The sequence below is a fragment of the Gopherus evgoodei genome, chromosome 4 (assembly GCF_007399415.2).
Source record: "Gopherus evgoodei ecotype Sinaloan lineage chromosome 4, rGopEvg1_v1.p, whole genome shotgun sequence".
Classification (NCBI taxonomy): Eukaryota; Metazoa; Chordata; order Testudines; family Testudinidae; genus Gopherus; species Gopherus evgoodei.
The window spans coordinates 126,126,195-126,152,890 of NC_044325.1; the positions used below are offsets into that span (position 1 = coordinate 126,126,195).

Consider the following 26,696-nt stretch of genomic DNA (forward strand, 5'->3'; position numbering starts at 1 on the left):
AAGCTTAGAACTGAGCAGCGGAGTTTAAAGCTGGCGCTGGGACGGACTTGGAGGCTCTTGCGTGTAATCCTGGCTATGCAGTAGGAGACTGAGCGTACCTGATGCCGGCGTTCAGGGCTGCACCCCGGGGTGCTGAGGAGGTGTCTGTGCTCAGGTTGGCCTCTCTATGGTGCTTTCTCGTAAGTTTGGGGTCACCAGGTTCCCTAGGGAGCCAGGCAGGGAAGCTGTGAAAACTCTGGTACCAATTGACAGTGGGACTGCCCTGTGGAGAGCCGCTGTGGCCCAGCCAGGGAAAGCCGGCCTCTCTTTATGCAGCCCCTCCCCCATTCCTCAGGACGAGGGTTGTGCTCAAAGATCCGTGCCCCGTGTTTTCACCTCCCTGTGGAGCGCACAGTGCAAATAACCCTCAGCGCATCAGCTCAGTTCCAGGCTCCACTTCCACCTGCTCAGAGCGCAGAGCTCCCAGGCTGAGCCTGAAATTGTAAGTGCGAGAGCCTGTAATGAGCCCGGCACCCAGGCAGGCTGCAGCCGGCGGATCGCTTGAGCTCAGGAGCTCTGGGCTGCAGTGGGCTGTGCCGGTCAAGTATCAGTACTAAGTTTGGCATCAATATGGTGATCCCTGGGGAGCTTGGGGTCCCCAGGCTGCCTAAGGAGGGGTGAACCGGCCCAGGTTGGGAACGGAGCAGGTCAAAACTCCCGTGCCGATCAGTAGTGGGATCGTGCCTGTGAATAGCCCCTGCAGCGTAGCCTGGGCAGACAGCGAGACACGGTCTCTTTTTATACAGACACCCGCCGCAGAGCCTGGAGGGGGAGGGGGAATAGGAGCACCCAGACGATGGGGATTCTGACTGGGGGAAGGACGCACCCAAGCAACACGGATCTTGAAAAGGGGAACAGAGACAGACCTGCCCCTGGCCCAGGGCCGGCAGCGCCTCCGGCAGCGGGATCTCCGGCCGCCCCGGTTCTCCCGCCCCCGCCCCATCAGCTGCTTTGTGCAGGGGGTGAAAGGGGCGAAGTGGCGCAGCACGATCCTACGTGGGGCAGTTTAATACACCGCACGGCGGGGGCGCGGCGGGGATGAGGTGTTGGGGGGGGAGGAGTCAGGTTGACCCAGGGACCCGCCCTTACCAGGCTCGAGAGGACGGAAGCGCCCCGGGGCATGCTGGGAGTTGTAGTTCCTGGCTCTTCTCAGAGCGGAAGTGACGGCCTGATTGCTCAGACAACGGGGCCCTTCCCAGTGCACACTGGGAAGGGTAGTTCCCACTCACACGCTGCCTTCTATTGGAGGAGGGGCCGTAAGTCGTCACTTTGCCGAGCCCCTCCCCGCTCCCTGATTGGTGGAGAGAGCGCGGGGCAGAGACTTTGCGCGTGGGGTGAGGCCCCGGTTCCCTCGCCCCGAGGCTTCGGTGCCCCCCCCCCCCAACCTCAGGCGCGCGCTGCCGCCGTTGGGATTCGAATCCCGCTCGCGGCCAGGGGCGGCCCCAGCCCTGGGGAACCGGGAGGGGGGGGTGTTGCGCGGTTCAGTCCTCGCGGGCGGCACCAGTGGGACCCGCCGCGGCGCTGCTGGAGGGCTCGGGGGGACGCGGGCTCGGGGGCGGCGGGGGCGGGGCTGGTCTGAGGAGCGCTGAGGCGGGACGGTGGGTGGCGGCTCCGCGCGGGGGCTCAGACACCCAGTTCCAGGCGCCAGGTCCATCCCCGGGAGCAGCCCCGGGCCCGTGGGAGCCGGACTGGGGGCAGCCACAGCGCAGAGGCAGCGCGGAGTGAAAGGGGCGGGGGACGGGGCTGAGCTGCCTGGGAGCCCCAGAAGCGGCAGCCTGGGGCCGCGGGGCCGGGCGATGTCCCATCCCGCGTGCGCAGGGACCGAGGAGCAGAATCGGTCTGTGAGTTGTCGGCAGTTCAGGGGCTGCAGCCTCTTCACACACAGTCACTTTGTGAACTTCAGAGCAGCCCAGGATCTACCGTGGCCCTTCCCCGAGGTCCCGCCTCGCTCTCACCATCCCCCTTCCTCCATTGCTCCCTCGCTCTCCCTGACCTTCGCCCACTTTCACCAGGCGGGAGGGGTGCAGGCTCTGGGCTGGATTAACATGGGGGCAAGTAAAATCAGGACTTGTCCCTGTGGGGAGGGGGTTTCAGTTGCTAAAGGTAGGGGGAGCCTTCAGTCTCTGTCTGAGGCCACGTCCAGACTAGGAATTAAAATCGATTTTAGATACGCAACTTCAGCTACGAGAATAACGTAGCTGAAGTCGAATTTCTAAAATCGAGGTACTCACCAGTCTGGATGGCGCCGCATCGATGTCCGCGGCTCTCCGTGTCGATTCCGGAACTCCGTTCGGATTGATGGAGTTCCGGAATCGATGTAAGCGCGCTCGGGGATCGATACACCGCGTCCAGACTAGACGCGATATAGCGATCCCCGAGCAATCGATTTTAACCCGCCGATGCCGCGGGTTAGTCTGGACGAGGGCTGATTGTCTCTTTCTCTCTCTCTCCTCAGGATATTGGGGTTGAGTTTCCTGGGTGAGATGCTGCTGATTCAGAAAAGGTATACAAAATGTAGAAGAAATATAAATCCTCATGCTTCAGGATATAAGCCTACCACTAACTGATAGGGGTTAGGAAGAAACTTCTCCTATGGGCAGGTTAATCTATAATTGTTTGGTATGGGCTTTCTCAGACTTTCCTCTGAGGCAGCTGGGCCTGTGACTTGCCCTGAAAAATAGATCATTTGTGGGCCTTTATATTATGGGGCTGATCCTTTTTTGTTTTATGGTAGTGTTTAGATGTCCCAACCAAAGTTCAGGGTCCCATTACAAAAACATAGTAAGAGGTTGTCCCGTGCCTCAAATACAATCTAAACAAATAGACAAGATAGGCAAACAGTAGGATAAAGTATTATTAACTTCCATTTATAGATGGGGAACTGAGGCAGAGATGAAGGACCAGATTTTCAAACGTTTTTAGGTGCTTAAGATGGAAACAGATGCTTAAAGGTGCTTTTGAAAATTGCACCAGCAGGTTAGGTGCATAACACCCACCGATTTCAATAGGAGTTAGGCGCCAAACCTAACTTAAGCACTACTGGTCTATTTCCTATTCCAATTTTCACCAAAAGCAGTACGGTTCTGCTCACTAATGCCTAGAATATTCCTGGAATTTTGGAATTGATTGGATGTGGTGTTCACAAGTTCATGTTACAAACAGAGAAATGCCATCAAGTAGAGTGAAGAGCTCACATTACTCAGTAAACAAGTTTTCAAATGTTTTTCTCTCACAGATCGCTTCTTCAGATAAAGAATATTTCTTCTCCCAACCCACCCTGCCTCATACCTACAGTACCCCGCTTCAACAAGAGAGTTCAGTGGTGTGAAAAGGTAATTTTCGGACAGGATTAAGGGGATGGGTGCAAACCAAGTGGTTTAAAAGTGGTGGGTGCAGTCAGTCATTACATGATGATGTATACAGTCTTTGACATCACACTCCATTGCCAAGGGCATAATAGTGACATCTCGTGCAGAGAAGTGTCAACAAGAAGTGGGCAGCATTATCTTCTGCAAATATAAACAACTTGTTTGTCTGAGTGATTAGTGTCTGAGTGATTAGTGTCTGAGTGTCTGAATAAGATATTATATTACGCCCATAACATCACAGGCCATAGATGGTCAAAGCACCTGACTTTATGGTCATTGCTGTGGTGATGGCACTTTCACATCACTGGTATCTGATGGCCATAGATGGTCAAACCTTTTGGGATTTTTCCTTATATGGACACTCAGAGCCACAAGTAACATCTCAGCCAAGTAATAAAGAGATTGTGTGACACACCAGCCAGCCTCTGCCTATAAAGGCTGGAGCTGCCAGCAGGGCCGGCTTTAGACCAATTCAACCAATTCCCCTGAATCGGGTCCCGCCCCAAGAGAGCCCTGTGGCCAAGTCTCAGTATGGCATACTAGCAAGAGCTGGTGCGCTGTACCGGGGTGGCTTGGCTTCCCCAAGGTGGGTATTTAAAGGGCCTGGGGCTCCTCTGCTTCTACCCCCCCGGCCTTTTAAATAGCCAAAGCAACACTGGGGAAGCAGTGCAGCTTCGGCGGCTATTTAAAGGGCTGGGGCGGTAGAAGCAGTTGAGCCCTGGGCCCTTTAAATAGCCCCTGAACCCAGGCTGCTGCTGCTACCCTGGTGGGGGAGGGAGGAGGAGGGGGCACGCACCGTACAGGGTGGGCTGCACCCCCTGTACCTAAACCCCCCTGTCCACAGCCAGTTCCTGCTGCACCCCCTGCCTGCACCAGCTCCGCACCCCCTTCCCTGCCTGACCAGCCCGTCTTCAGCCAGCCCCGCACTCCCTGCCCGCAGTCAGCCTGCCTCCTGCCCGCCCCTGCCACACCCCATCCTGCCTGCACCAGCCCTGCACCCGTTGCCCTGCCTGCAGCCGGACCCTACCTCCAGTCAGCCCTTGCCCTGCCTCCAGCCAGCCACATGTCCACTGGTGCACTGCAGTACCCCAGCCAGTAACCCTGCATACCTACTTCAATGAGGTGGGCAGGGAGCAGCTGGGACCCACACATGTGCACACCCTAGGGTGACCAGACAGCAAGTGTGAAAAATCAGGACAGAGCGTGGGAGGTAATAGGATCCTATATAAGAAAAAGACCCAAAAATTGGGACTGTCCCTATAAAATCAGGACCTCTGATCACCCTAGCACACCCAAAGGGAGTGGCGAGGACCCACACGTGTGAAACGGAGCTCATTTCTAGTTCAGGCCCATCTTTTTAAAAAGAATTTTAAGTAGGGTTAACATCTGTATTTTCTTGGACATGTCAGGCTTTTTGGTTCTTAAATTGCCATCCAGGAGGAAAATACGGATGTACGGTAACCCTATTGGTATAAAAAGTACATAATATGGCACATCCCTTAAATCAGAACTTTTTATAGGGAACCAGTTGCTAAGAAATGAAAGGCTTTTTTAGTTATCCCAGCTGGGGCCCCACCGATAATGTTCGAATTGGGCCCAGCACTTCCTAAAGCCGGCCCTGGCTGCCAGTTCAACTCACGAGCTCCAGAAATCCCAACAAGAACAGGCTGGCTGCCTCCTGTAGGCAAGACTTGAAAGCCAGATGCCTAGTGTGATGGAAACAAATAGAAGGTGCAGAAGCTGTGACAGGTTAGATCACAAGGACCTCTGAAAGGGAGGGATGGAACTAGGGTGACCAGATAACAACTGTGAAAATTTGGGACAGTGGTGGGGGGTAATAGGAGCCTATATAAGAAAAAGCCCCAAATATCGGGACTGTTCCTATAAAATGGGGACATCTGGTCACCCTAGATGGAACATTTTTACAGTTCTTGGTAATAGCAACACATTAGTTACAAAAATTACCATTAGCAATAACAACAAATTCATTGCGAGGGTCCACCTACAATCATTTTTGTCATCTTGCCACACCTTTGACTCAATACTATTGGGGTTTGGGCCTTTTAGGGTTAACCTGTGGCTTCCCTGTGCATACTTCCTCCTTGTTCTGAAGGATCAAACCCTGATTTTTCTTGCTGAACAGAATTCACTGGCTGATGGGGTAGGCTCTCTTTGCTAACAATCATTAGCTAGTCTTTCTTCTCCCTGCCAGGCAAGTAATTTGCATCAACACAGAAGCACAGACTGCTCACTTAAAGAATCAGAATAGACATTCCTGTTCCAACACCTTTGTCTTCCCAACCAGCTGGCCAAACACAGCCACTTGGTTATAGAGCTGCTCAACTTTCTTAACAGCTCTTACTCCATCTGAGACCTTTTCAAAGCTATCCACACTGGCTCTTTCAAAAGGAAAGTCAGTAGATTTTTACATATCTTCCTAAGCAGTCTTTAAAGGGTTAAGTCAGTCTGTGAGTTAATTAACTCTTTCTGGCCCTGTTGCCTTCCAATGAGATATTATATTACACCCATAGCGTCACAGGCCATATATGATTAAAACAGTCGTGGCCATGCTGGGACCAGGCTGGGCCTGGGGCACTCAGCTGGGGCCAGGTAGGGGCCAACGAAGCCAGGCCGGAGTGAGCCGCTCAGTCGGGAACGGACTGGAGGGAGCCGCTGGGCTGGGCTGGGCCTTGCCATGCCTCCCTGGAGCCCTCCTCATCCTCCTTTCCCCTGGTACAGCCTTTGTTCCAGCTCAGGTGGTAGCTAGTGGATTTCTCATGATGGCTGCCCCATTTGTTCTCTTCCACTCAGATACAGATACAAAAGTGATACATTTATACAAATAGGATTACCGCGTTCAGTAGATTATAAGCGTTGTAATGATGCCTTACAAGAGACCTTTTGCATGAAGCATATTGCAGTTACATTATATTCACACTCATTAGCATATTTTTATAAAATCATCTAGAATGGAACACGACAACAGCGAAGACGACGACAGCAGAGACACCTCCAAAGAAATACCCTAGAGCCCTTGGGCCATCACGCTTCAGGAATGTCCGTGAGGTACTAGGAGACCTGGAGATGAGGGGTGCCCTGCTGGCCGTAGGTCAGTGTTGTGAACCTCCAGTTGCTAGGCTGAGTTTATCTATCCGCTGGCAATAAAACATTGTCTTGTTTTCACAGCCACTTTCGATCTCCTGGCTTCTACCCCCTACCCTGTTGTCAGGGCATTGTGCAGCACCCTTTCTAGCCCACCTGGGTGCAGGAGATGGAGGAAGAGAGCATCTGCCATCCAGCTCCATCCCATCTAGAGCAAGTGAGTGGAGGTCTCCAGAGCCATCACCAGTGTGGTGGGAATGGCCCAGCAATAGGGCTCCCAGCCCTTCCCTTGCAGGAGTGTGTTCCCAGCGTCGAGAGTCTTTGGGGAGGGCAGAACCTGCCAAGTGCTGAACACCCACAACCGCAAGCAGTGAAATCAGTGGAAACTGAGGGTGACTCTTTCCTCCTAGGATTGGCACCTTGTGAATGAACTTTGGTTGAGGACTATCCAGGTTCTGCTCTTTCTCTGGCCTGGGAAGGAGCGGGGCCTTCTGGGGTGGAGGGAGCTGCTTGTCCGAACTAATGGAGAGCCCCATTGCTCTGAAAGAACGAGACTCTCTCAGTTTCACAGGGCCTTATTGGTGAGGGGGAACATTGGGAGCAGCCTGTGCTGTGAGCTGCTGCCAGTGGGTGTGGACGGCAGCCCCCCTGCCCTGGGGTAGGGTGTGTGGTGAGTAGGAATTGCCTCAGCAGAGGGGATGTAGGCAGGGGAGCAGGCAGGCCCGTTAATGAGAGGCTGCCTTGAGCCTGACTCATGGCTGCTCTCCACTCAGTTCCAGGATGGGATGCGGATGCTGAGGAGGAAGGCTGGGCAGGTGGCTCTGGAGCCAGTAGGGAGCAGCGTCCGTCTTGCCCAGGAGGAGACTGGCCCCTCTGTCCCCACGGGTGGGGAAGAGGCCAGTGGGCAGGCAAAGTGGAGAAGCTCCCTGACCTTCTGGAGGGAGAGAAAAACACCAGCTCCCTTAGCAGGCCTTGAGGCACCTTCTGGTCCCAAATGGAGGTGGTCTCAGATGATGCTATGTAGGAGGGACCCAGGAGAGGGCGGGAGCCGAGCAAGGTGGCTCTGCGGCTTCCTTTCCAGGAAGCAGAGGAGCAAGGAGCCCAGCCCCAGGGCCCAGCAGGAGCCATCCACCAGCCTGGCCACTGAGGAGCCCCCAGCCAGCCCAGAGCAGGAGCTGGGCGGCTTCGGCATGGGGACCAACAGCTCTGCCTACTCCTGAGGGGCCAGCTCTTCTGTGGGGTCTGACAGCCCTGAGGCTGAAGGCTCCCTCTGTGCAGGTGAGGGGAGACCCGGGGGACAGGGGGAAGGACGGAGGCAGTGGGGAACTAGTAACACCCTGTGCCCATTGGGTCACCAAGGCGCCAGGACTGAGCCACGGGAGCCCCACTAACATCATAGGGGTGGCACAGCCACACCCTGTGACAGGGGATGCTGGGCAGAGTCCGGGGAGCTCCAGCCTTCCCTGATGTTGGGGGTGGGGGGCTGATGGCCATGGGGCCCTGAGGCTGATGGGCCTGAGGGTGTCTCTGGGAGAGGCAGGGTGGGGCCCTCTATGCCATGGGGTTTCTTGTTGAGGATGGGGGACATTGAGCCATTTCTCTACACTGCATCCCCCCAGTGGCAGCAGGGATTATCCTTTCTCCTTCTCTCCCTGGTGCAGAGACCCCCAGTGCCCAGCAGGAGTGGGCTGAGGAGGAGGAAGAGAAGTAGGTTGAGGAGGCGGAGGAGGAAGAAGAGAAGGAGGAGGAGAATGTGTCCCTTGAACAAGACACCATCAGGGTCATCCAGGACACCTCCAGGGCAGAGTTGAGGTACAAAAATCTTACAGCTGCGCTCCCCCTGAGTCTGCCTTGCCTCTTCTTCCATCCCCACCCACACAGGGGTGTCTTGTCCCAGAGAATCCATCACCCCCAATGGGGGGGAACTTCTCCCGTGTTACCTGGCACCCCAAAGTGGGAGCATGTGTCTCACGCAGGCCTAAGTGTCCACTCCCCGCAGACACTGTCCCAGTTACAACCCCAGTCTGTGCAGGGCGACGCTGGTTTCGGGAAGCAGGGCGGCTTTCCCTGTCCAACTCCATGGGGTTCCTGAGCCATGAAGCTGGTGTAGGCAGGTTGGGGAGGTCCCTACCTGTCTGTCTCTCTCCCCCCACCCCACTCCTAGTTGGTGGCCAAACAGCTCCACTTCCTCCATACTGTCCCACGTCTGTGCTTCTCGGCACAGCAGCAGGGGCTGAACACTCTGAAGCCCCACTTCTCCAAAGCGGCCCTCATGGAGAGCATTGCGGTGAGTGGGACCCCCATGTCTGGCCCCTGGGATGAGGGACCCAGAAATGGGAAGAAGAGTTGGTGGGGCCAGAGGGGGAAGCAGAGGACAGTGGTTCCTGGGGCTGAGGGCTGAGGAGCAGGGAAGGGAGAGCTTCTGACATCGATCGGGATCTGGCAGTGGGGGAATTGTAAGGCCGGAGGGGAGGTGGAAGGAAGTTTGATGGATGGGAGGAATGGGGGGCCCAGCTGGTTGGGGATGGGGGTGACACTGGCTGTTTCTGCAAAGCACTTTGGCCTCCTCCCTGGGAAGTGCCTGTGGGTCTGTGGGGCCTGAGTCTTACATGCAATTTTATCTTCTGGGGTCTCTCAGGAGCTGATTGAAAATCTGCCCGTGGTGCCAGAGCCAACCTCCATCATCTCCAGCTCCATGGCCGCAGTTTGCAGCCTCAGGTATCAGGACCATCCCATCCAGCTGCCCTAACCCTGATGCTGATCGGGTCTGGAGCCGGGAGTCCTAGATCTTCTCAGGCCTAGATTACCCCCAGCTGTGGCTGTTCATATCCCCCAGCAGAGGCGGCAGAAATGTCCCCCCTTTCCTGGCTGGGGGATGATTTCACTCCAATAACGTTCGAGTGGTCGTAGGGAGGGGATCACTGCAGGGGAGGAGGTCATGTCCATGGCATGCCAGCGCCACTCCAGTGCTGCCAGGGAGAACACGGGTTCCTCTCTCCCCGCAGCAAACTGAAGCCGCTGCTTGCCCTGGAGCTGGAATCACACCTCCTGCGGGCTCTTCTTTAAACCATCTTCACCATGGGCACTGGGCAGGATACCACCTACTTCCAGGTAGGTCACGATCCTACTTCTCTAACCCAGGAGCAGGAACCACCTCTGGTCCCTGCTCCCTCGCTTTGATGGAGCTGCTGAGAATAGGGGAGGGGTGAGCAGAGCTGGGAACAGGCCTGGGACAAACTGGCAGGGATAGCTTCTTCCCTCCAGGGGGGATTGTGTTACCCCTCTGTGGCTGATCCCAGCCTTCCCTCTCCTCATTCTGTGCTCTGCTGCCTGGACTCTCCCGGGGATCCTTCCTCCCACCCATTGCAGTTTGGCTGGTCCCTAGTTTGCTGGGTACCAGGCCCTGCACAGAGAACTGCTAAGGGCAAGGATTGAGGAGCCAGCAGGCATCCGGCCATGAACTCTTGCTAAGTGTCCTTGGAGTGATGTGAATGGGAGAGGCCAGGATGTGCCTTTTGGGTCTGGCCAGGGCTCCCAGAGAACACCCCTGGTCCTGTGACTGGTGTAGCCCCATGTCCCATGACTGACGGGTGTTCCCTCTTCTTGCAGGCTCTGCACAACACCTATTTACAGAGCCTGGACGCCATGGTCGGGGGCCTGCTCACCGAGACCCCCCCCCGCCAGACAAGCTGCAGCACGTCTTGGAGGTGAGTAGAATGGGTCTGTCTGGGGCAGAATTTCCCCTTAACCCTATCAGAGGGCTGCAGAGGAGATTCTAGAAGAGTCCTGTTTCCATTGTGTCCTCCTAGCTTGGATCCAAGCGGCCCCATGTTCCCAGAGCTGTCAGTGCAGTGCAATGTTGGGACCCTTATGCCTCCTGGGGTGGGGGCGCAGGGGAGCAGAGGGAAGGAGCTGGGACTGTCAGCCAGAGCTCTGCATGGTGGCATTAAGCACTAACCATGAAAACCAGGCCTGGCTGGGGCCTGAGAGACTGAAAGCCACCCCTGTGAGATGCAGGACATGGGCCTCTGAGAAAAGTCACTGGCTCCTTTCTAGGGAGACCCTGAGATACAGGAAGAGCCTCAGGGAATCAGCTCTTCTGTCCTAGGGACACTGCAGTTCCTGGAGGGATTGTCCTCATGGCCACTCCATCCATCCTACCAAGGCTTTTGCAGCTGGGGTCTGGGGTCCAGGGCATGTGCCTTGATCCTGACGTGCTATTCATGGATCAGAGCACATGATCTGAGGGTTCAGAGCAAACAGACCAGCCCCAAGACAATGACAGCTTGTGCCCAGTGGAGGACGGGGCCAAACAGCTTGGCTTCCTCCATGCTGTCCCACGTCTGTGCTTCTTGGCACAGCAGCAGGGGCTGGACACTCTGGAGCTCCACTTCTCCAAAGTGACCATGCCATCAGGGGCTCATTCACCTGCACCTCTGCCAAAGTGATATATGCCATCATGTGCCAGCAATGCCCCTCTGCCATGTATATTGGCCAAACCGGACAGTCTCTATGCAAAAGAATAAATGGACACATCTGACATCAGGAATCATAACATTCAAAAACAAGTAGGAGAACACTTCAACCTCTCTAACCACTCAGTGACAGATTTGAAGGTGGCAATTTTGCAACAAAAAAAACTTCAAAAACAGACTCCAAAGAGAGACTGCTGAACTTGAATTAATATGCAAATTAGATACAATTAACTTAGGTTTAAACAGAGACTCGGAATGCTTGGGTCATTACACTAATTGACTCTATTTCTCCATGTTAAGTATCCTCACGCCTTCTATGCTTCATCTTGATTATCACTTCAAAGGTTTTTTTCTCCTGCTGCTGATAGCTTATCTCAATTGATTGGCCTCTTACAGTTGGTATGGCTACTTCCACCTTTTCATGGTCTCTGTATGTATAAATATCTATTTTCTGTGTGTTCCATTCTATGCATCCGCTGAAGTGAACTGTTAGCCAGTGAGTGGCCCATCGAACGGACACTTAATTCACAACGGGCCATGGGAGGCGCCCATCTACACTGAACGGACTTTTCTGTGAACGTTCCATCTGATGTATCCTGCAAAGTAGCCATCCTGCAATGACTGAGCAAAATCGGGCATGGACGGGGACTTACCCATGTGACTCCAAGCTCCCATCTTTCACCTGTGATTTTCCACTAGCTGTGCTGAGGACTTTGAAACAATGGGTTTCCCTCCACATGACAGAAGTTAAAAGAGGCCCTGGAAACATCTCCAGTGTGCCTCTATCCTGCTCCAGCCTCTTTCCTGCTCAAACCTCTGGACTATGGACTTATACTAATGGGAGCATCTAACCAAGGAAGAGGAACTTGCAGTGATTTGAAAGCATCAAAAGACTTATGAAGCCAGCAGTTTATTCCATCACTGCTATAAGCCTGAACCAAGAACTTTGCAATTATTGTATTTGATTCCTTTAACCAATTTTAATTCTCAGCTTTATTTCTTTTTATAAATAAACCTTTAGCATTTAGATACTGAAGGATTGGCATCAATGTGATTTTGGGGAAATATCTAAGTTATCTATTGACCTGGGTGGGTGGCTGGTCCTGTGGGATCAGAATAGCCTCTTAGTTGAAGACATTGATTTTAAAGAACCACTCATTTCTCAGTCTGGTGTTTTCGGTGGTAATACAAGGACTGGAATTCCCAAGGAAACTGCTTTCGTGACTTCTTGTTAGCCAGTGTGGTGAAGCAGAAGTTTCCTTTGCAGGTTGAAGGAAAGGACAGACATTACTCCTCTAATCGTAACCACATCGAGACGTTGAAGGGAGCAGAGCGAGGATTTGCTACTAGCAGTAATCCAGCCCAATGGGGAGGAGTTAAATATAAAGAAGAGGGTCATGTGGAGAACAGGGTTTGCTCTCAGAGCCTTGGAGAGAAAAGAAATCTGCCACTTTTTCTCTGTGAACTCAATTTGCTTTTTTTGTTCCGTTCCCTTACAGCAAAGATACAGAGAATGGAAGTGGTTAAACTTCTCCCGAGACAATGAATCACTTGGCTTGGTTTCCTCTCACCATTGCCAGTGCAGACAGGAGGGACAGGATTTGTTTTAAACGAGTCATGAACAGTGGATATTTTCATTGTTTTCTTTCTAAGAATTTAGCTCGGGGGTCAGCCTCACAGCCCAGTTAGTACTGAGGAGAAGTATTAATTGAAGGGCAAAACCCTTCCTTAATGCAGAGTTAAGATTGGCTGGTGCAATATCAGCCCCTTGCAGAACCTCTGCAGCCGCAAAACTCAAACTTCTGAAAAGCAGGAGATGCAGTTACAGTTGCCTGCACCACCTTCATCCTGTCCTCTGTCAGCAGCGTCCGTTTAACACACACACATTTACTCTGCCAACACCCTGCTGGCTGAAATCTACAAACTGTTCACTACCTTTTACAGCCCTTCCAACCAGAGCTCCAACCCCATCTTGGCCTGACGAAGCCCAACCCCTGGGCAAACCAGACTGGGGTAAGGATTGGGCAGGGCCATGAGAGTGGCTGCAGAGCAAGACCCCTGATCGCTACTGAGATCAGCACCACCTCACTGATCTCTCCTCACTCAGACACACTGCACCCCTCCCCAAATTCCTGAAAGCCTGGGTAGGGGAGCTTATTTTCCCTTGTGATGGTCTGAGCTCTCCCTCCCGACCCGCTCACAGCTGGAGCTAAGATAGATGCCCCCTCCATTGCTCCCCTTTGGGAAACACAGTGTTAATTTAGACGAATCTGATAAGGCTCAGAGATGGAGTGGCTGATCTCCGCTCACATTCTCCACAGTTCCAGCCCCTGTTGCTTATTGAAAGAAATGACTCAATATCCCAGTTTCATGTTTTATTAACATGAACAAATAAAACCAAGAACACACATTGCTAAGGCTAAATGACTATAAATACTACACAGCTAACGAAGGGTTAAACAACACAGTGAAAGTTCAGGTCAAATCAGTAAATCAACGAGTTATGTAGGATATTGCATTGGAATCAAGTTGTCAATTTAGTCAAACCATCAGATGAATACAGCAGAAAATCAACCCTTATAACTCCTAGATCAGCAATCCAAGGAGGCAGGTGCATATTTAGCGATGCCAAAATTCCGGTCAGAGGTTTTCACCCAGGCAGTGCTTCCCAGATTCAGCCAGCTGAATATTTCAATACTGAAATCCAATTATTGCTTATATTAGCCCACAGCCTCAAAGCGAATTAGTTTTCTCCTTAGATGTCACTATTGCATCACTAATAATAGAAAAAGGAAAATAAATGGCAAAGATTACGAGGGATTGGATCTCTGCAGCTCTTCGGCTTTGGAGTCACATGAAGCAGGACCTGTAGCTGCAGTTGAGCAACCAGGTACTGGCATAGCTGGCCCAGCACTTCGGGCTAGCAGGCTTTTCAGGTACAGGAGACTAGTGAAGGCTGCACAGCCTGTCACTGTTGTGCTTCATTCCCCAGAGGGGATCAGTCCTGGGATCCTGGAAGTCAGTCTCTCTTAGATGACTTACATAAGAACACAAGACAGGTCATACTAGGTCAAACCAATGGGCCATCTAGTCCAGTGTGCTGCCTGAGAGTGACCAGTGCCAGATGCTTCAGAGGGAATGAACAGAACACGCTTGTTGATCTGAAAGCTGAAGGACTCCCACCCTTACCTTTTACTTCATTATTGTAGATTCCAGCTTACCCCACCTTACCACACCTCTCGCGAGGTCTCTGGGCAAATCAGGTGTGAACTAATCCTTCGATACAGACATGTCCCACTCTCGATGAAATGAGGCAGAGTTTGGGCCAACATCATGTTGGAATAGCCTGACTCAACCCGGCAGTTTTCTCAAAGTATCTGCTGTCGTAAACCACATGTAGTGTGGACGTGTGAACCCCAAGGTAGCAAACATGAAAGAAACAAAGGCCAGTTACAGGGAGGTTTCCGTGGCCAGGCCTGAGGGTTAAGCAGACGGGCTCTAACAGCTGGCCTCCTCAAAAGGAAAAGGGGTCTCAGCACCCATAAAAATAACTGGTTGCAAAAATCAATCATCATGCATCCATCACCATTTTAAATTCTGACCTCTCCTGCCCGATGTGTCTTTGTTTAGCAAACAAGCAAATTGGGAAACTGTGGCTGTTACCCTCTAACTCAGTAGGTTACACATCTTGACTCAAGCAATTTTCCCCTTCACAGAATATTTATTTTAAAGTTTATCAAAATAAATTCAGTTTGAAAGAGAAATAATTACAGTCTACACTGGGGCTCTATTTTCGCACATGCTATTTCTCTCACATGTTCCCCCGCTCTAATTCCTTTGGAGTGAGGTTTTACTTTTCAGGATTAGCCACCATTTCCAATATAGTAGGAGAGGTGGGGAGAGAACTAGAAGAAAACCTGAATTATATTGTAACACTGAAAGTTATCACATAATCAGCCTCTTACTTTACACTAATTAACTTCATGTTTAATTTCATTGTCACTGGTAACAACTTATTCAAAGACTACAAAATATAAACCTATAGAATATCAGGGTTAGAAGGGACCTCATCTAGTTCAACCCCCCTGCTCAAAGCACAACCAATCCCCAGTTTTTTGCCCCAAATCCCTTAATAGTCCCCTTAAGGACTGAACTCACAACCCTAGGGGAAGCAGGCCAATGCTCAAACCACTGAGTTATCCCTCCCTGTTCCTTCTCTTTGTTATAGTTCAATATATTTTAAGTGAGAAAAGTGATAGTAAAAATTTGCTTTCCAGCTCAACCTGAAGCAACGTCAGAGCAACTGGGAACAAAACACAGCTCTCTGTGTCTCCAGTGATTTCTTCCTAAAGCTGTTGCCCCCAAGAATATAACAACCTGGCGACGAGGATGGGATCTCTGTGCTGCCCCACAACAGAAGGAAGTAAAGTTAAGGTACAAAAACAGACAAACCAACCTTGTTTGCTGCTGGAAGGGGTTGAGAAGTGGCTTGTTTACTCTGACTGTGAAAACTGAAACTAAAATCATGGCTACACTCACAGGGCCACTGGAACCTTTTGAGGACTATATAGTGCAGTGGCCTGTATATACTGAGCGTTTTGAGCTTTTTGTTATTGCAAATGACATTACAGAAGAGAAGAAGGTGCCAATATTCTTAAGTATTGTAGGGGCTAAGACCTACTCCCTGCTACGCAGCTTACTACACCCTGTTAAGCCAGAGACTAAATCTTACAGTGACGTGGAAATCCTGGGGTCCCATTTTTCTCCAAAACCACTGGTAATTGCTGAAGGATATAGGTTCCACAAAAGAGACCAGAAAGAAGACGAAACAGTTGTAGAATTTGTAGCAACTCTGAGAAAGCTTGCAGAACACTGTGAATTTAAGGAGATGTTAAATGAGGTCCTACGTGACAGGTTAGTGTGTGGCCTGCACAGTGAAGCTATATGGAAGCATCTATTGACAGAGGTTGAGCTTACCTCACAGAAGGCCATCGATATTGCTGTCTCCATGGAACTGGCTACAAAGGAGGCACAAGCCATTGGTGCATCCCTTAGGGTGCATAAGGTGTCACAAGAACCTAGCCACAAAACTGGAGGGAGTCAGGAATGTTATCGCTGTGGTAAGCCAGGTCACCCTGCATCAGGATGCTGGTGTAAGGACCTGGTGTGTCGACACTGTGGGAAAGGGGACATATCGAGTGTGCTTGTAAACAAAAGAAAAAGAGGCCTGTGGTCTGGCTAACCAAAAAGGGAAATTTGCATACCCTCGAGCAGACCCAGGATGACCAAGGAAATACCTCCTCACAAAAAGAAGAGCCACTCCACGTTTTGTCTTTGGCAGTGGGCTCACATGAATACTGGGTAACCCTGTTGTTGGACGGCAAACCTATATGCATGAAACTGGACACCGGTGCAGCCATTTTGCTGGTCTCAGAGACCGTGTATAAAGAAAAGCTACAGCATCTTCCACTTAAAGCAACAAAAACAGAGCTGAAGACATATACGGGAGAAGCTGTGCCCATGTTGGGCACTACTGATGTTAAGGTGGAGCTCAATGGACAGGCTGCTAAATTGCCACTGTTTGTGGTGAGAGGTAATCACCCAGCCTTAATGGGTAGGTCTTGGCTTAGGAAGATCCAGCTGAATTGGGCAGAAGTGCACCGAGTGATTAAAGAAGAAACCAGTCTGACCACTATAGTAAGGAAACATGCTGCTGTTTTTGGAGAGGCTCTGGGAAGTATGAAGGGAATCACTGTGACATTGAACATTAAACCTGACAGTCAACCAAAATATCTGAAAGCCAGAACTGTGCCATATGCCATCAGGCCGAAAGTTGAAGCGGACCTGGAGCACCTGGTCACAAATGGTGTCTAAATACCAGTTACCCATAACCCAAGGGCAACTCGTATTGTTGCAATAGTCAAGAAAGATGGCTCCCTCCGGATTTGCGGTGATTTTAAAGTCACTGTCAGCCCAGTGTTATGTGCAGAGCAATACCTGCTTCCCCAATCTTTTCTCTCCATGAAGTCATTTCAGCACTTCAATGACATCACCTCCCGATCTTTTTGATCATCTAAACATGCTGAGCTCTTCAATAGCTCACTAGCAGGCATTTGTCTCCAGCCCTCAAAACGTTTCATTGCTTTTGGCTGCCCCATCTCCAATATTTCAAAATCTTTTTCAAAGGTGGATTCCAAAACTGGAGGCAGTATTCCAGGATCAGTCTTACTGATGGTGTGTCACCTCCCTATGCTACTCACTGCTCTTTTCATACATTGAATGATGGCTTTAGCCCTGTTCACCACAGCATCACACTGGGTGCTCATGTTGAATGGCTTGTCCATCATGGCCCCTAAATCCTCTTCATGGTTAGTGCTTTCCTGGAGACACTTCCCCATTGTGTAGGTGTGGCCTGCATGCTTTGTTGCTAGGTAGAGGACCTTTCGTTTGGTTCATTTGTTGAACTGGAGAGGTCTGAACTCATGGACTCCTAGACTTTAAGGTCAGAGGGGACCATTTCTGATCATCTAGTCGGACCTCCTGCACAATACAGGCCACAGAAACTCACCCACCCACTCTTGTAATAAACCCCTAACCTATGTCTGGACTATTGAAGTCCTCAAATAATGGTTTAAAGATTTGAAGGTGCAGAGAATCCTCCAGCACATGACTCTTGCCCTGTACTGCAGAGGAAGGTGAAAACCTCCAGGGGGCTCTGCCAATCTGCCCTGGAGGAAAATTTCTTACTGAGCCCAAATATGGCAATCAGCTAAACCCTGAGCATGTGGACAAGACTCATCTCAACCCAATAAGAGCGCACACCGGTCTGGGCAGCGCAGGTCTGTAACAGGGAAAGGAGAGTGCTTTCCCCTGGGCTGCAGAGCCTGGGGGTTAGCCAAACTGATTACAGAATGAGTCCTACCTCAGAGGGACCATATATTGGCCCCAAAAGAACCAGACTTCAGCAGTGATCAAGCCTAGCTGGGCTATGAACTGGAATGAGAATTGGGTAGGAAGTTGAAAGCAGCAAGGAAAGCCTAGAAGGGAACTTGAGAAGAGAGGTAGGATGTGCCCAGGGAAACCTGCATCAAAGAGAAAAGAGCAGCCCTAGCTTTTGAGTACAGAGCCCTGGGCTCCTACCAGTGTCAGGGTGGGACCGGGTTCTGTTGTGTATTTGGTTGTTGTGATAATAGAATTTTGTGTTGTTATGGCAACTGAGTCAGATTATTAGGGGATAGCCCAGCCTATTTGGCTGGCTGTTTTTTAGTTCTGTGTGTAGCAATAAATGGCTGCTCCAAGGTTTACAGAGGGGCTAAGTTCACAAAGGCTCAACTGGCTGCAGTTGGAGTTTTGCTGGTTCTGGTGACTCTGACATTCATCATTCAGAGGCTGACAGGTTTGTTGAGGGGATGGGGAAACCATTGCTGATCAGAAGGAGGTCAGAGTCAGGTCTTTAGGAGCTGAAGGTTCATTTGTCCTACTGCGGGAAGTGGAGCTGGAGAGCGGAGACGTTGTTGTCATGTGAATGAGACTGCATGATGAAGTTGGAGACTGAGGGATGGGAGCCTTCTCTCAGAAATGCTCCCGGGAGAACAGATTTGAGGACATCTCTGGGGAACCTCTTGCTAGGAAAAAAACAAGAGTGATGGAGATGTCTCTGTCCCAGGGATGGGGGAAGCTCCCAGCCAGGCTATGCAGCAGGGATCCCATTTCTCCCTGAGGAGACCCATATGCCCAAAGAAGTCAATGGCTCTTACTTCCATGAGGGAGCGGGGTCTTCCCTCTCAGTCTCTTTGAGAACTAGCACTGCTTGGTTTCATAGGACAAGGTGACCTGTCCCCACTGCTCCCTGAGGTGGCTCAGCTTCTGACTGCACCCATCTTGGAGGCTGTCACTCACCCTAGGGCCTGGAAGGCAGATGGGGAGGAGGTTCCTATTCCTGTCACCCTCGGAGAGCCCATAGAAGGGCCAAAGGAAGAATAAAGGGCAGGAGGTGAAGCAGGCCCTGAGCCTCTCTCCCATCCTCACCTCCCCACATGTGGAGCTTCCTGAGCTTCAGTTGGGCAGACAGTCTGTAGCCCTGACACAAAGGTCCTTCTGCGCCATATGAGACAGGGAGATCTCTGCTTGGAAGCATGGGGAATGGGATGGGAGTCAGAGCAAGGAAAGAGGGAAGAGGTATGAGTGTGAGCAGAAGAGCTTATGCCCCAGATGAAGGAATTTGGGGTCAGAGGGAAGGATCCTGGTCCACAGAGAGGGGAGAGAGTTTCTGTCAGTGTCAGGGGCCTCCATTTCCCCTTCCACTAGCCTCCAAGTTACAGTGAGACAGAGCAGTACCTGCAGCAGGGAGCAGGAGTTGCTGAACTTGGGAGGGGAACCTTTAAGGGCATCAGATGAGGTGCAGCCCTTGCAGCACCTCAGGCATCTGGTGCAAGTGCCGGATGATGTGCAGCTGACACATCACCTTGGCTGTGACATCCTCCAGCCGCAGGGGATCGAGAACGTGTCAGAGACTGAGACACTGCCCAGAAATCAGGGAAGATTAAGGGCACCTGGAGCAAGCACCATTTCCACCCAGCAGCTCCCTCTTGTCTGAGTTGTGGATTCACCCTCCAGATCCCCAGGATGGAGGCTTGTTGTTCTCTCTAGTGACCTCCAGTGCCAACCCCCCTCCTTGTAGCTCCTGCCACCTCCCCATCAGTGACCCTGACTTCAAAGAGAAACTGCTGAGCTTCAGTTCATCTGCAAATTTGACACCATCAGCTCAGGACTGAACAAAGACTGTGAATGGCTTGCTAACTACAGAACCAGTTTCTACTCTCTTGGTTTTCACACCTCAATTGCTAGAATAGGGCCTTATCCTCCCTGATTGAACTGACCTCGTTATCTCTTGCTTGCTTGCTAGCATATATATACCTGCCCCTGGAAATTTCCACTACATGCATCTGAGGAAGTGGGTATTCACCCACGAAAGCTCATGCTCCAAAACGTCTGTTAGTCTATAAGGTGCCACAGGATTCTTTGCTGCTTTTACAGATCCAGACTAACACGGCTACCCCTCTGATACTTGACACCATGCAAGGCACTGCATTTAGCCGTATGGAGTGGAAACCCATCAACCTCATGAAGAAACTTGCACAAATACAGACAGATATCATCTTCCTTTCCAAATGCAAATGGATGGACATCATACCAAATGGACTAAAGGTAAAAAATCCACTGTTATCTACATACTACACAGACCACAGTGAGAGATTATGCCATACTCTATCAAAAAAACTGAGGAACCACCTGATCAGCATCCTATACAGCAAACAGGAAAACTTCAAAAAAGAGCTCTCCAACCTGGAGACTCTCATTAATAACCAAACTTCTATACAAACGGACTTCACTAGAATAAGACAGGAGATCTACATTACTCACTTCACCTCTCTACAAAGGAAAAAGGACTGTAAGCTGTCTAAACTCCTACCTGCCACATGGGGCCACAACTGTGGTACCCCTAACCCCCCCAGCAATATCGTCAATCTATCCAACTACACACTCAGCCCAGAAGAAAAGTCTGTCCTATCTCAGGGACTCTCTTTCTGCCCTGCCACCCCCACCAACATGATACAGTTCTGTGGCGATCTGGAAACCTACTTTCGCCGTCTCCGACTCAAAGAATACTTCCAGGACAACACTGAAGAGTGCACTGATACACAGGTGCCCTCCCACCAACAGCACAAGAAGAAGAACTCCACATGGACTCCTCCTGAGGGTCGAAATGACAGTCTGGACCTATACATTGAATGCTTCCGCCGGCGTGCACAGGCAGAAATCGTGGAACAACAACATCGCTTGCCTCACAACCTAAGCCGTGCAGAACGCAATGCCATCCACAGCCTCAGAAACCACCCTGACATTATCATCAAAGAGGCTGATAAAGGAGGTGCCGTTGTCATCATGAACAGGTCTGACTACCAAAAGGAGGCCGCCAGACAACTCTCCAATACCAAATTCTACAGGCCATTTCCCTCAGATCCCACTGAGGAATACACTAAGAAACTACAGCATCTACTCAGGACACTCCCTACACTAACACCAGAAGAAATCAACATACCCCTAGAGCCCCGACCAGGGTTATTCTATCTACTACCCAAGATCCACAAACCCGGAAATCCTGAACGCCCCATCATCTCGGGCATTGGCACTCTCACTGAAGGACTGTCTGGATATGTGGACTCTCTATTCAGACCCTATGCCACCAGCACTCCCAGTTATCTCCGTGACACCACTGATTTCCTGAGGAAACTACAATGCATTGGTCACCTCCCAGAAAACACCATCCTAGCCACCATGGATGTAGAGGCTCTCTACACAAACATCCCACACACAGATGGAATACAAGCTATCAGGAACACTGTCCCTGATAATGCCACAGCACAACTGGCTGCTGAGCTCTGTGCCTTTATACTTACACACAACTATTTCAAATTTGATGATAATATATATCTCCAGATCAGTGGCACTGCTATGGGCACCCGCATGGCCCCACAATATGCCGATATCTTTATGGCCGACCTGGAACAACGCTTCCTCAGCTCTTGTCCACTCACACACCTTCTCTACCTACGCTACATTGATGACATCTTCATCATCTGGACCCATGGGAAGGAGACTCTGGAAAAATTCCAGCACGATTTCAACAGCTTCCACCCCACCATCAACCTCAGCCTGGACCAATCTACATGGGAGGTCTACTTTCTTGACACCACGGTGCAAATAAGTGATGGTCACATTAACACCACCCTATATCGAAAACCTACCGACCGCTATGCCTACCTTCATGCCTCCAGCTTCCATCCCGGACACATCACATGATCCCTTGTCTATAGCCAAGCACTGAGGTACAACCGCATCTGCTCTAACCCTTCAGACAGAGACCAACACCTACAAAATCTCCACCAAGCATTCTCAAAACTACAATACCCGCACAAGGAAATAAGGAAACAGATCAACAGAGCCAGACGTGTACCCAGAAGCCTCCTACTGCAAGACAAACCCAAGAAAGAAACCAACAGGACTCCACTGGCCATCACATACAGCCCCCAGCTAAAACCCCTCCAATGCATCATCAAGAATCTACAACCCATCCTGGATAATGATCCCACACTTTCACAGGCCTTGGGTGGCAGACCAGTCCTTGCCCACAGACAACCTGCCAACCTGAAACATATTCTCACCAGTAACTGCACACCGCACCATAATAACTCTAGCTCAGGAACCAATCCATGCAACAAACCTCGATTCCAACTCTGCCCACATATCTACACCAGCGACACCATCACAGGACCTAACCAGATCAGCCACACTGTCACTGGTTCATTCACCTGCACATCCACCAATGTAATATACGCCATCATATGCCAGCAATGCCCCTCTGCTATGTACATCGGCCAAACTGGACAGCCTCTACGGAAAAGGATAAATGGACACAAATCAGACATTAGGAATGGCAATGTACAAAAACCTGTAGGAGAGCACTTCAACCTCCCTGGCCACACTATAGCAGACCTTAAGGTGGCCATCCTGCAGCAAAAAAACTTCAGGACCAAACTTCAAAGCGAAACTGCTGGCTTCAGTTCATCTGCAAATTTGACACCATCAGCTCAGGATTGAACAAAGACTGTGAATGGCTTGCTAACTACAGAACCAGTTTCTCCTCTCTTGGTTTTCACACCTCAACTGCTAGAACAGGGCCTCATCCTCCCTGATTGAACTGACCTCGTTATCTCTTGCTTGCTTGCTAGCATATATATACCTGCCCCTGGAAATTTCCACTACATGCATCTGAGGAAGTGGGTATTCACCCACGAAAGCTCATGCTCCAAAACGTCTGTTAGTCTATAAGGTGCCACAGGATTCTTTGCTGCTTTTACAGATCCAGACTAACACGGCTACCCCTCTGATACCTGACAGCTGTTCCACCTCCAACCCACCAAGGGATACTGCTCAAGTTTGTAGAACCCTCTCCTCCACCCCTACCTCCATCCCTACCCAGGTAGGGCAGGGAGGGGGGCAGGAGGGATTCTGACAGCAGTGAAGTGGGATGTAGGGAGGTTGAGACCTTTCCCCAAGTCACTCCAGTGACAAATGCTGAAGCCACAGGATGGCAGCCCTGGTGAACGGAGCAGGTCAGCAGGTCCTGCTGACAGAATCCTCCCATTCTCTCTAGACCAGGTCCAGCCCTGCCAGCAGCAGGACAAGCTTCCCCCACCCATGTGCCTCAGAACTGCCTGGCCAGTCGCCATCACCCATCAGTCCTTTGCCTCCCAGGCTGCCAGTGATGGGAGCAGCTCCAGGTGGTGGCTCGGGTGACATGGACACTAGGCCAATGGTTGCAGCTCTGTGGGGCAGTAAAGGTTCACAAAGATGGGAATGAGGCCTGGGCCCTGCCCCAATCTCCTGAGTCTAATGCAGCTGCTTACCTTGTCCCCCATCAGCTGCTAGGCTTCCCCCAGGATGGAGTATGTGAGGAGCAGCCCAACCTGTGCCTGGCTGACATGGAGCAGGGGGTTGTGGATCACCAGCATTGTTGTCTGGAGGAAGTATTTTCTCTGCCTTTCAGAGAACAATTTTCCAAAGATCTAAAACCAACAGGACTTGAGGTTTTAGCAGATTGCCCAGAGCCAGCCTTCAAGTCCTGGAAATAGAATAGCCTCAGTGTCTGGTGCCCCAAAGAAAGGGTAAGAGAGCTGCTGTAGCCAAGGCAATACATTCTCCAGGAGGCTTTCAGGGTCTCGTGGCTCAGGGAAGCTCCTTGATTAAAAGATGGCAGATGCTTAGGGACCAAAGCCTCCAGTGGCTGTTTCTGGAGGGCAATTGATCGCAGGGGCCATGATGGGCTGGAAATGGATCTCTAATGTGGGGGAGCAGGGTCCACTCTGCTGTGCAGTGCACAGAGATTATTGAGGACCCTGTATTGCTTCCAGCAGAGATATCTCCTGCACCTCAGTGGCTAGAGGAGTGTGCGTGTGGAGGAGGGAGTTGGAGCTGACAGACCAAAGGTCTGTTCCCCCCGAATTAGTGATTTCTGGGTAAGGCCACTGCAGGTCCTTGGTTTTGTCCAAAGGGAATCCAATCTGCTAACTGACAAGGGTAAGGAGACTCATGTCCCTATCCCCATCACAGACCCTCCTAGGAAACTTTTCTTCTGCTGCAGCAATTCAGCTTGTGGGAGGCAGGACAAGCTCACACAGTCTCTCTCATGTGGCGTCCAGAAAGCAGCATTCTGTAGATGCACTTGTAGATCCAGGAGCCATTCCAAGTCCTTCTCTGTGAGGTTGTGGAAATCACCCATTTCACCTTTGATTCCAATTTGGGGGCACTGGGTTATGGTGTTTTCCAAGGTTTGGATGTTCTCCCCACAGTTGTGAGATGAGGTGGGGGGGAAGGGGTCTTTGATTTTATCCTTATGCAGCAAGTAGCTATAACTTGGGTCAGTGACAATGTGCTTCTCTGGAATAGTGGCTGAGGTCCAGCTACTCTGCAATTCCCTGGCCGGGTCTGGAGACACAAGGGGGGTGTATGTGGTCCATATTGACTCTGGAGCTCACTATGTCCCCTATCCAATGCCCAAGTTGGGGCATTCTACTTCCTGACTGGCAATGGAATTGGGCAAACCCCACCTCCTTTCTCTGCTTCTACAGGGTGCAGGGAATTAAACAAGTGTCTCATCAAGCGATAGTGACTGACTGACCCAGTACTCTCCTCTCAGACACTTGGGGATAAGCCAGGGGGACAAGGAGCAGAGAGACACCCAGAGCCATAATCCTCTATTAACTCACCCATCCGGGGATTCTCCTTATGCCATGTAGCAATGGCTCCATGTAAGACACTCAAATCACGGCAACGAGCGAGGTTCCAATGTGGGACCTTTAGCACCAGCCTGTCCCACTGGGTGCTAGATGAGGAACTCTGAGCTGGAAATAAGGAGTGGGCTCATGTCCTGTCTCTAGGAGGCATCCACTGCAGGGACCTCAGCCAGCCCCACTCCCTGAGCTGTCTCATGCCCTGCCAGAGTGTCCTTACTTCCCCCACCCTGGCTGTGTTCTTATAACCCAGGAGCCTGCTGTCCTGGGGCCAGTCGTGGCACCACAAATCTTCTGCCTCGTGTATGGTCAGCCCTGGAAGAGAGAGAGAGAGAGAGAGAGACACTTTGATCCTTCTGGCTGCAGTTTCGGTGTCCTTCCAATCCCGTTGGTGGCTGCACAGTGGAGTGGAGAAGAACAGAGGCAGAGAGAGACTTGTCCTCCAGCTGGGGTCAGACTGAGAGAAATTGTCTGGGGTCCCATTATCCACCTGCAGTCACTCTCAGTCCCCTATTGGGTTCTGTGTGCCAGCAGGTTCCTTACCCCTCTGTTGGAGCAGCAGCTGGTACAGCCGGTAAGTCCCCTCCCTGGCCTGCCGGCTGATGTCCTTGTCTAGGTCACTGACAAACAGACCCAGCTGGGCCACGTGGTGATCCATCCTAGGGAACTCTGCTGAGATCTAATGGAAGGGAGAGGAGAGAAGACTCCATCAGCAGTTTCCTGTCAGCTCCCTGTCTCCCCTGGGCCAGAAGGCTCCTTCCCCTTATCCCCTCTGAAGGAGATACTGGGAGAGAGGAGCCTGAGATAGACCCTTCATTTGCTCTGCTGCCAAGGGAGCCAGCAGCTGCTTTGGGATGCCAAGCAGGGGCTGGAGCATGATCCCCTTATAGGCCCAGGGACAACACTTGACCAGGACAAGAAGAACTTGGCTCAAGCCTATCCCTGCTCTTACTCTGCCTCCCCAAGAGGAACACTCCGAACCTATAGCCCCTGCAGCTGCAGCAGCAACAGATCCTACAGCCCGTTGGAGCCAGTCCGCCTACACCTGGAATCAGGAAGCTGGGCTCAGAGGTCACTTACGTCAGACTCAGGGAGGGTGACTGCATATCTGAGCAGGGCCGTGCTGCTCCTAATGGCCTTGGCTGTCTCCTGGGACACCCTGGCCACCATCCAGAGGTTGACATGCTGTGGGGAAAGGAGGCAGGTCAGGATCAGTGGGAAGGTGGTGCTTTGCAAATGAGCCCCACATCCCCAGCCCCAGGGGCCCGAGACATTATGCGCAGGGGGGAATAGCTGAATCATTGATCACAGAGCTTTGGAAGGGAATTCTTTCCCCCAGGATGCAGCTTGTATCCTGCAGGTCACAATTTTTCAGGGTCTCTCTCAATTGGGACAAGGTTCGGTGTTGGGGCTGTTCCCATCCTCCCAGAACTCCTGATTCCTCAACAGTTCACCAGAAAGGAGACTGAACCCTCTCCCTTCCCTGCTACTAAAATCCTTTCTGGCATGTAGGGAGTCAGTGAGAGCACAATCCCCTCAAGAATTTCAGAGCATAACCGAGAGACGGGCTGATTGCCTGAGGTCCTCCTGTTTCTCTAGGAAGGAGCATGTGCCTCTTCTCTGACAACCATCTCTGGAATCTCATCGGGGGTGTGTGTGTTGGCAGAGAGGGGCGGGGCCTGGGAAGGGTAGGTTTTCAGACTCTCACTCCCCAAAACAACCAGGAGCCCTGTGGTTAGTGCTCAACACAACCAGACAGAGCTCTGGCTTGAAGACCCAGTTCCTTCCTCTGTCCCTCAAGAAAGCAGGACCTGACACTGCATTGCACTGACCTCCCCAATAAGGATGCCCCACTGGGG

At 51.4% G+C, this 26,696-nt stretch overlaps 1 protein-coding gene and 1 long non-coding RNA gene across 17 annotated transcripts in view; one reads left to right on the forward strand and one right to left on the reverse strand.

Annotated features, from left to right (window-relative positions):
• Positions 1 to 26,696, reverse strand: part of LOC115650666 (zinc finger protein 501-like) — a 1,041,190-nt gene that overhangs the window by 686,770 nt on the left and 327,724 nt on the right. The gene's annotated exons all lie outside the window — the stretch shown is intronic.
• On the forward strand, positions 3 to 26,008 carry LOC115650681. 16 transcript variants are annotated; one of them, XR_004000189.1, is made up of 11 exons: positions 1,769 to 2,164; positions 2,463 to 2,542; positions 3,275 to 3,371; positions 4,963 to 5,156; positions 6,376 to 6,516; positions 6,594 to 6,726; positions 8,171 to 8,321; positions 9,148 to 9,227; positions 9,515 to 9,620; positions 10,119 to 10,216; positions 11,467 to 11,748. It is a non-coding gene; the product is annotated as an uncharacterized LOC115650681 (long non-coding RNA). The 16 variants fall into 16 exon arrangements; XR_004000177.1 differs by lacking the exon at positions 4,963 to 5,156 and adding an exon at positions 7,283 to 7,787; XR_004000178.1 differs by lacking the exon at positions 4,963 to 5,156 and adding an exon at positions 7,591 to 7,787 and having other exon boundaries at positions 1,771 to 2,164.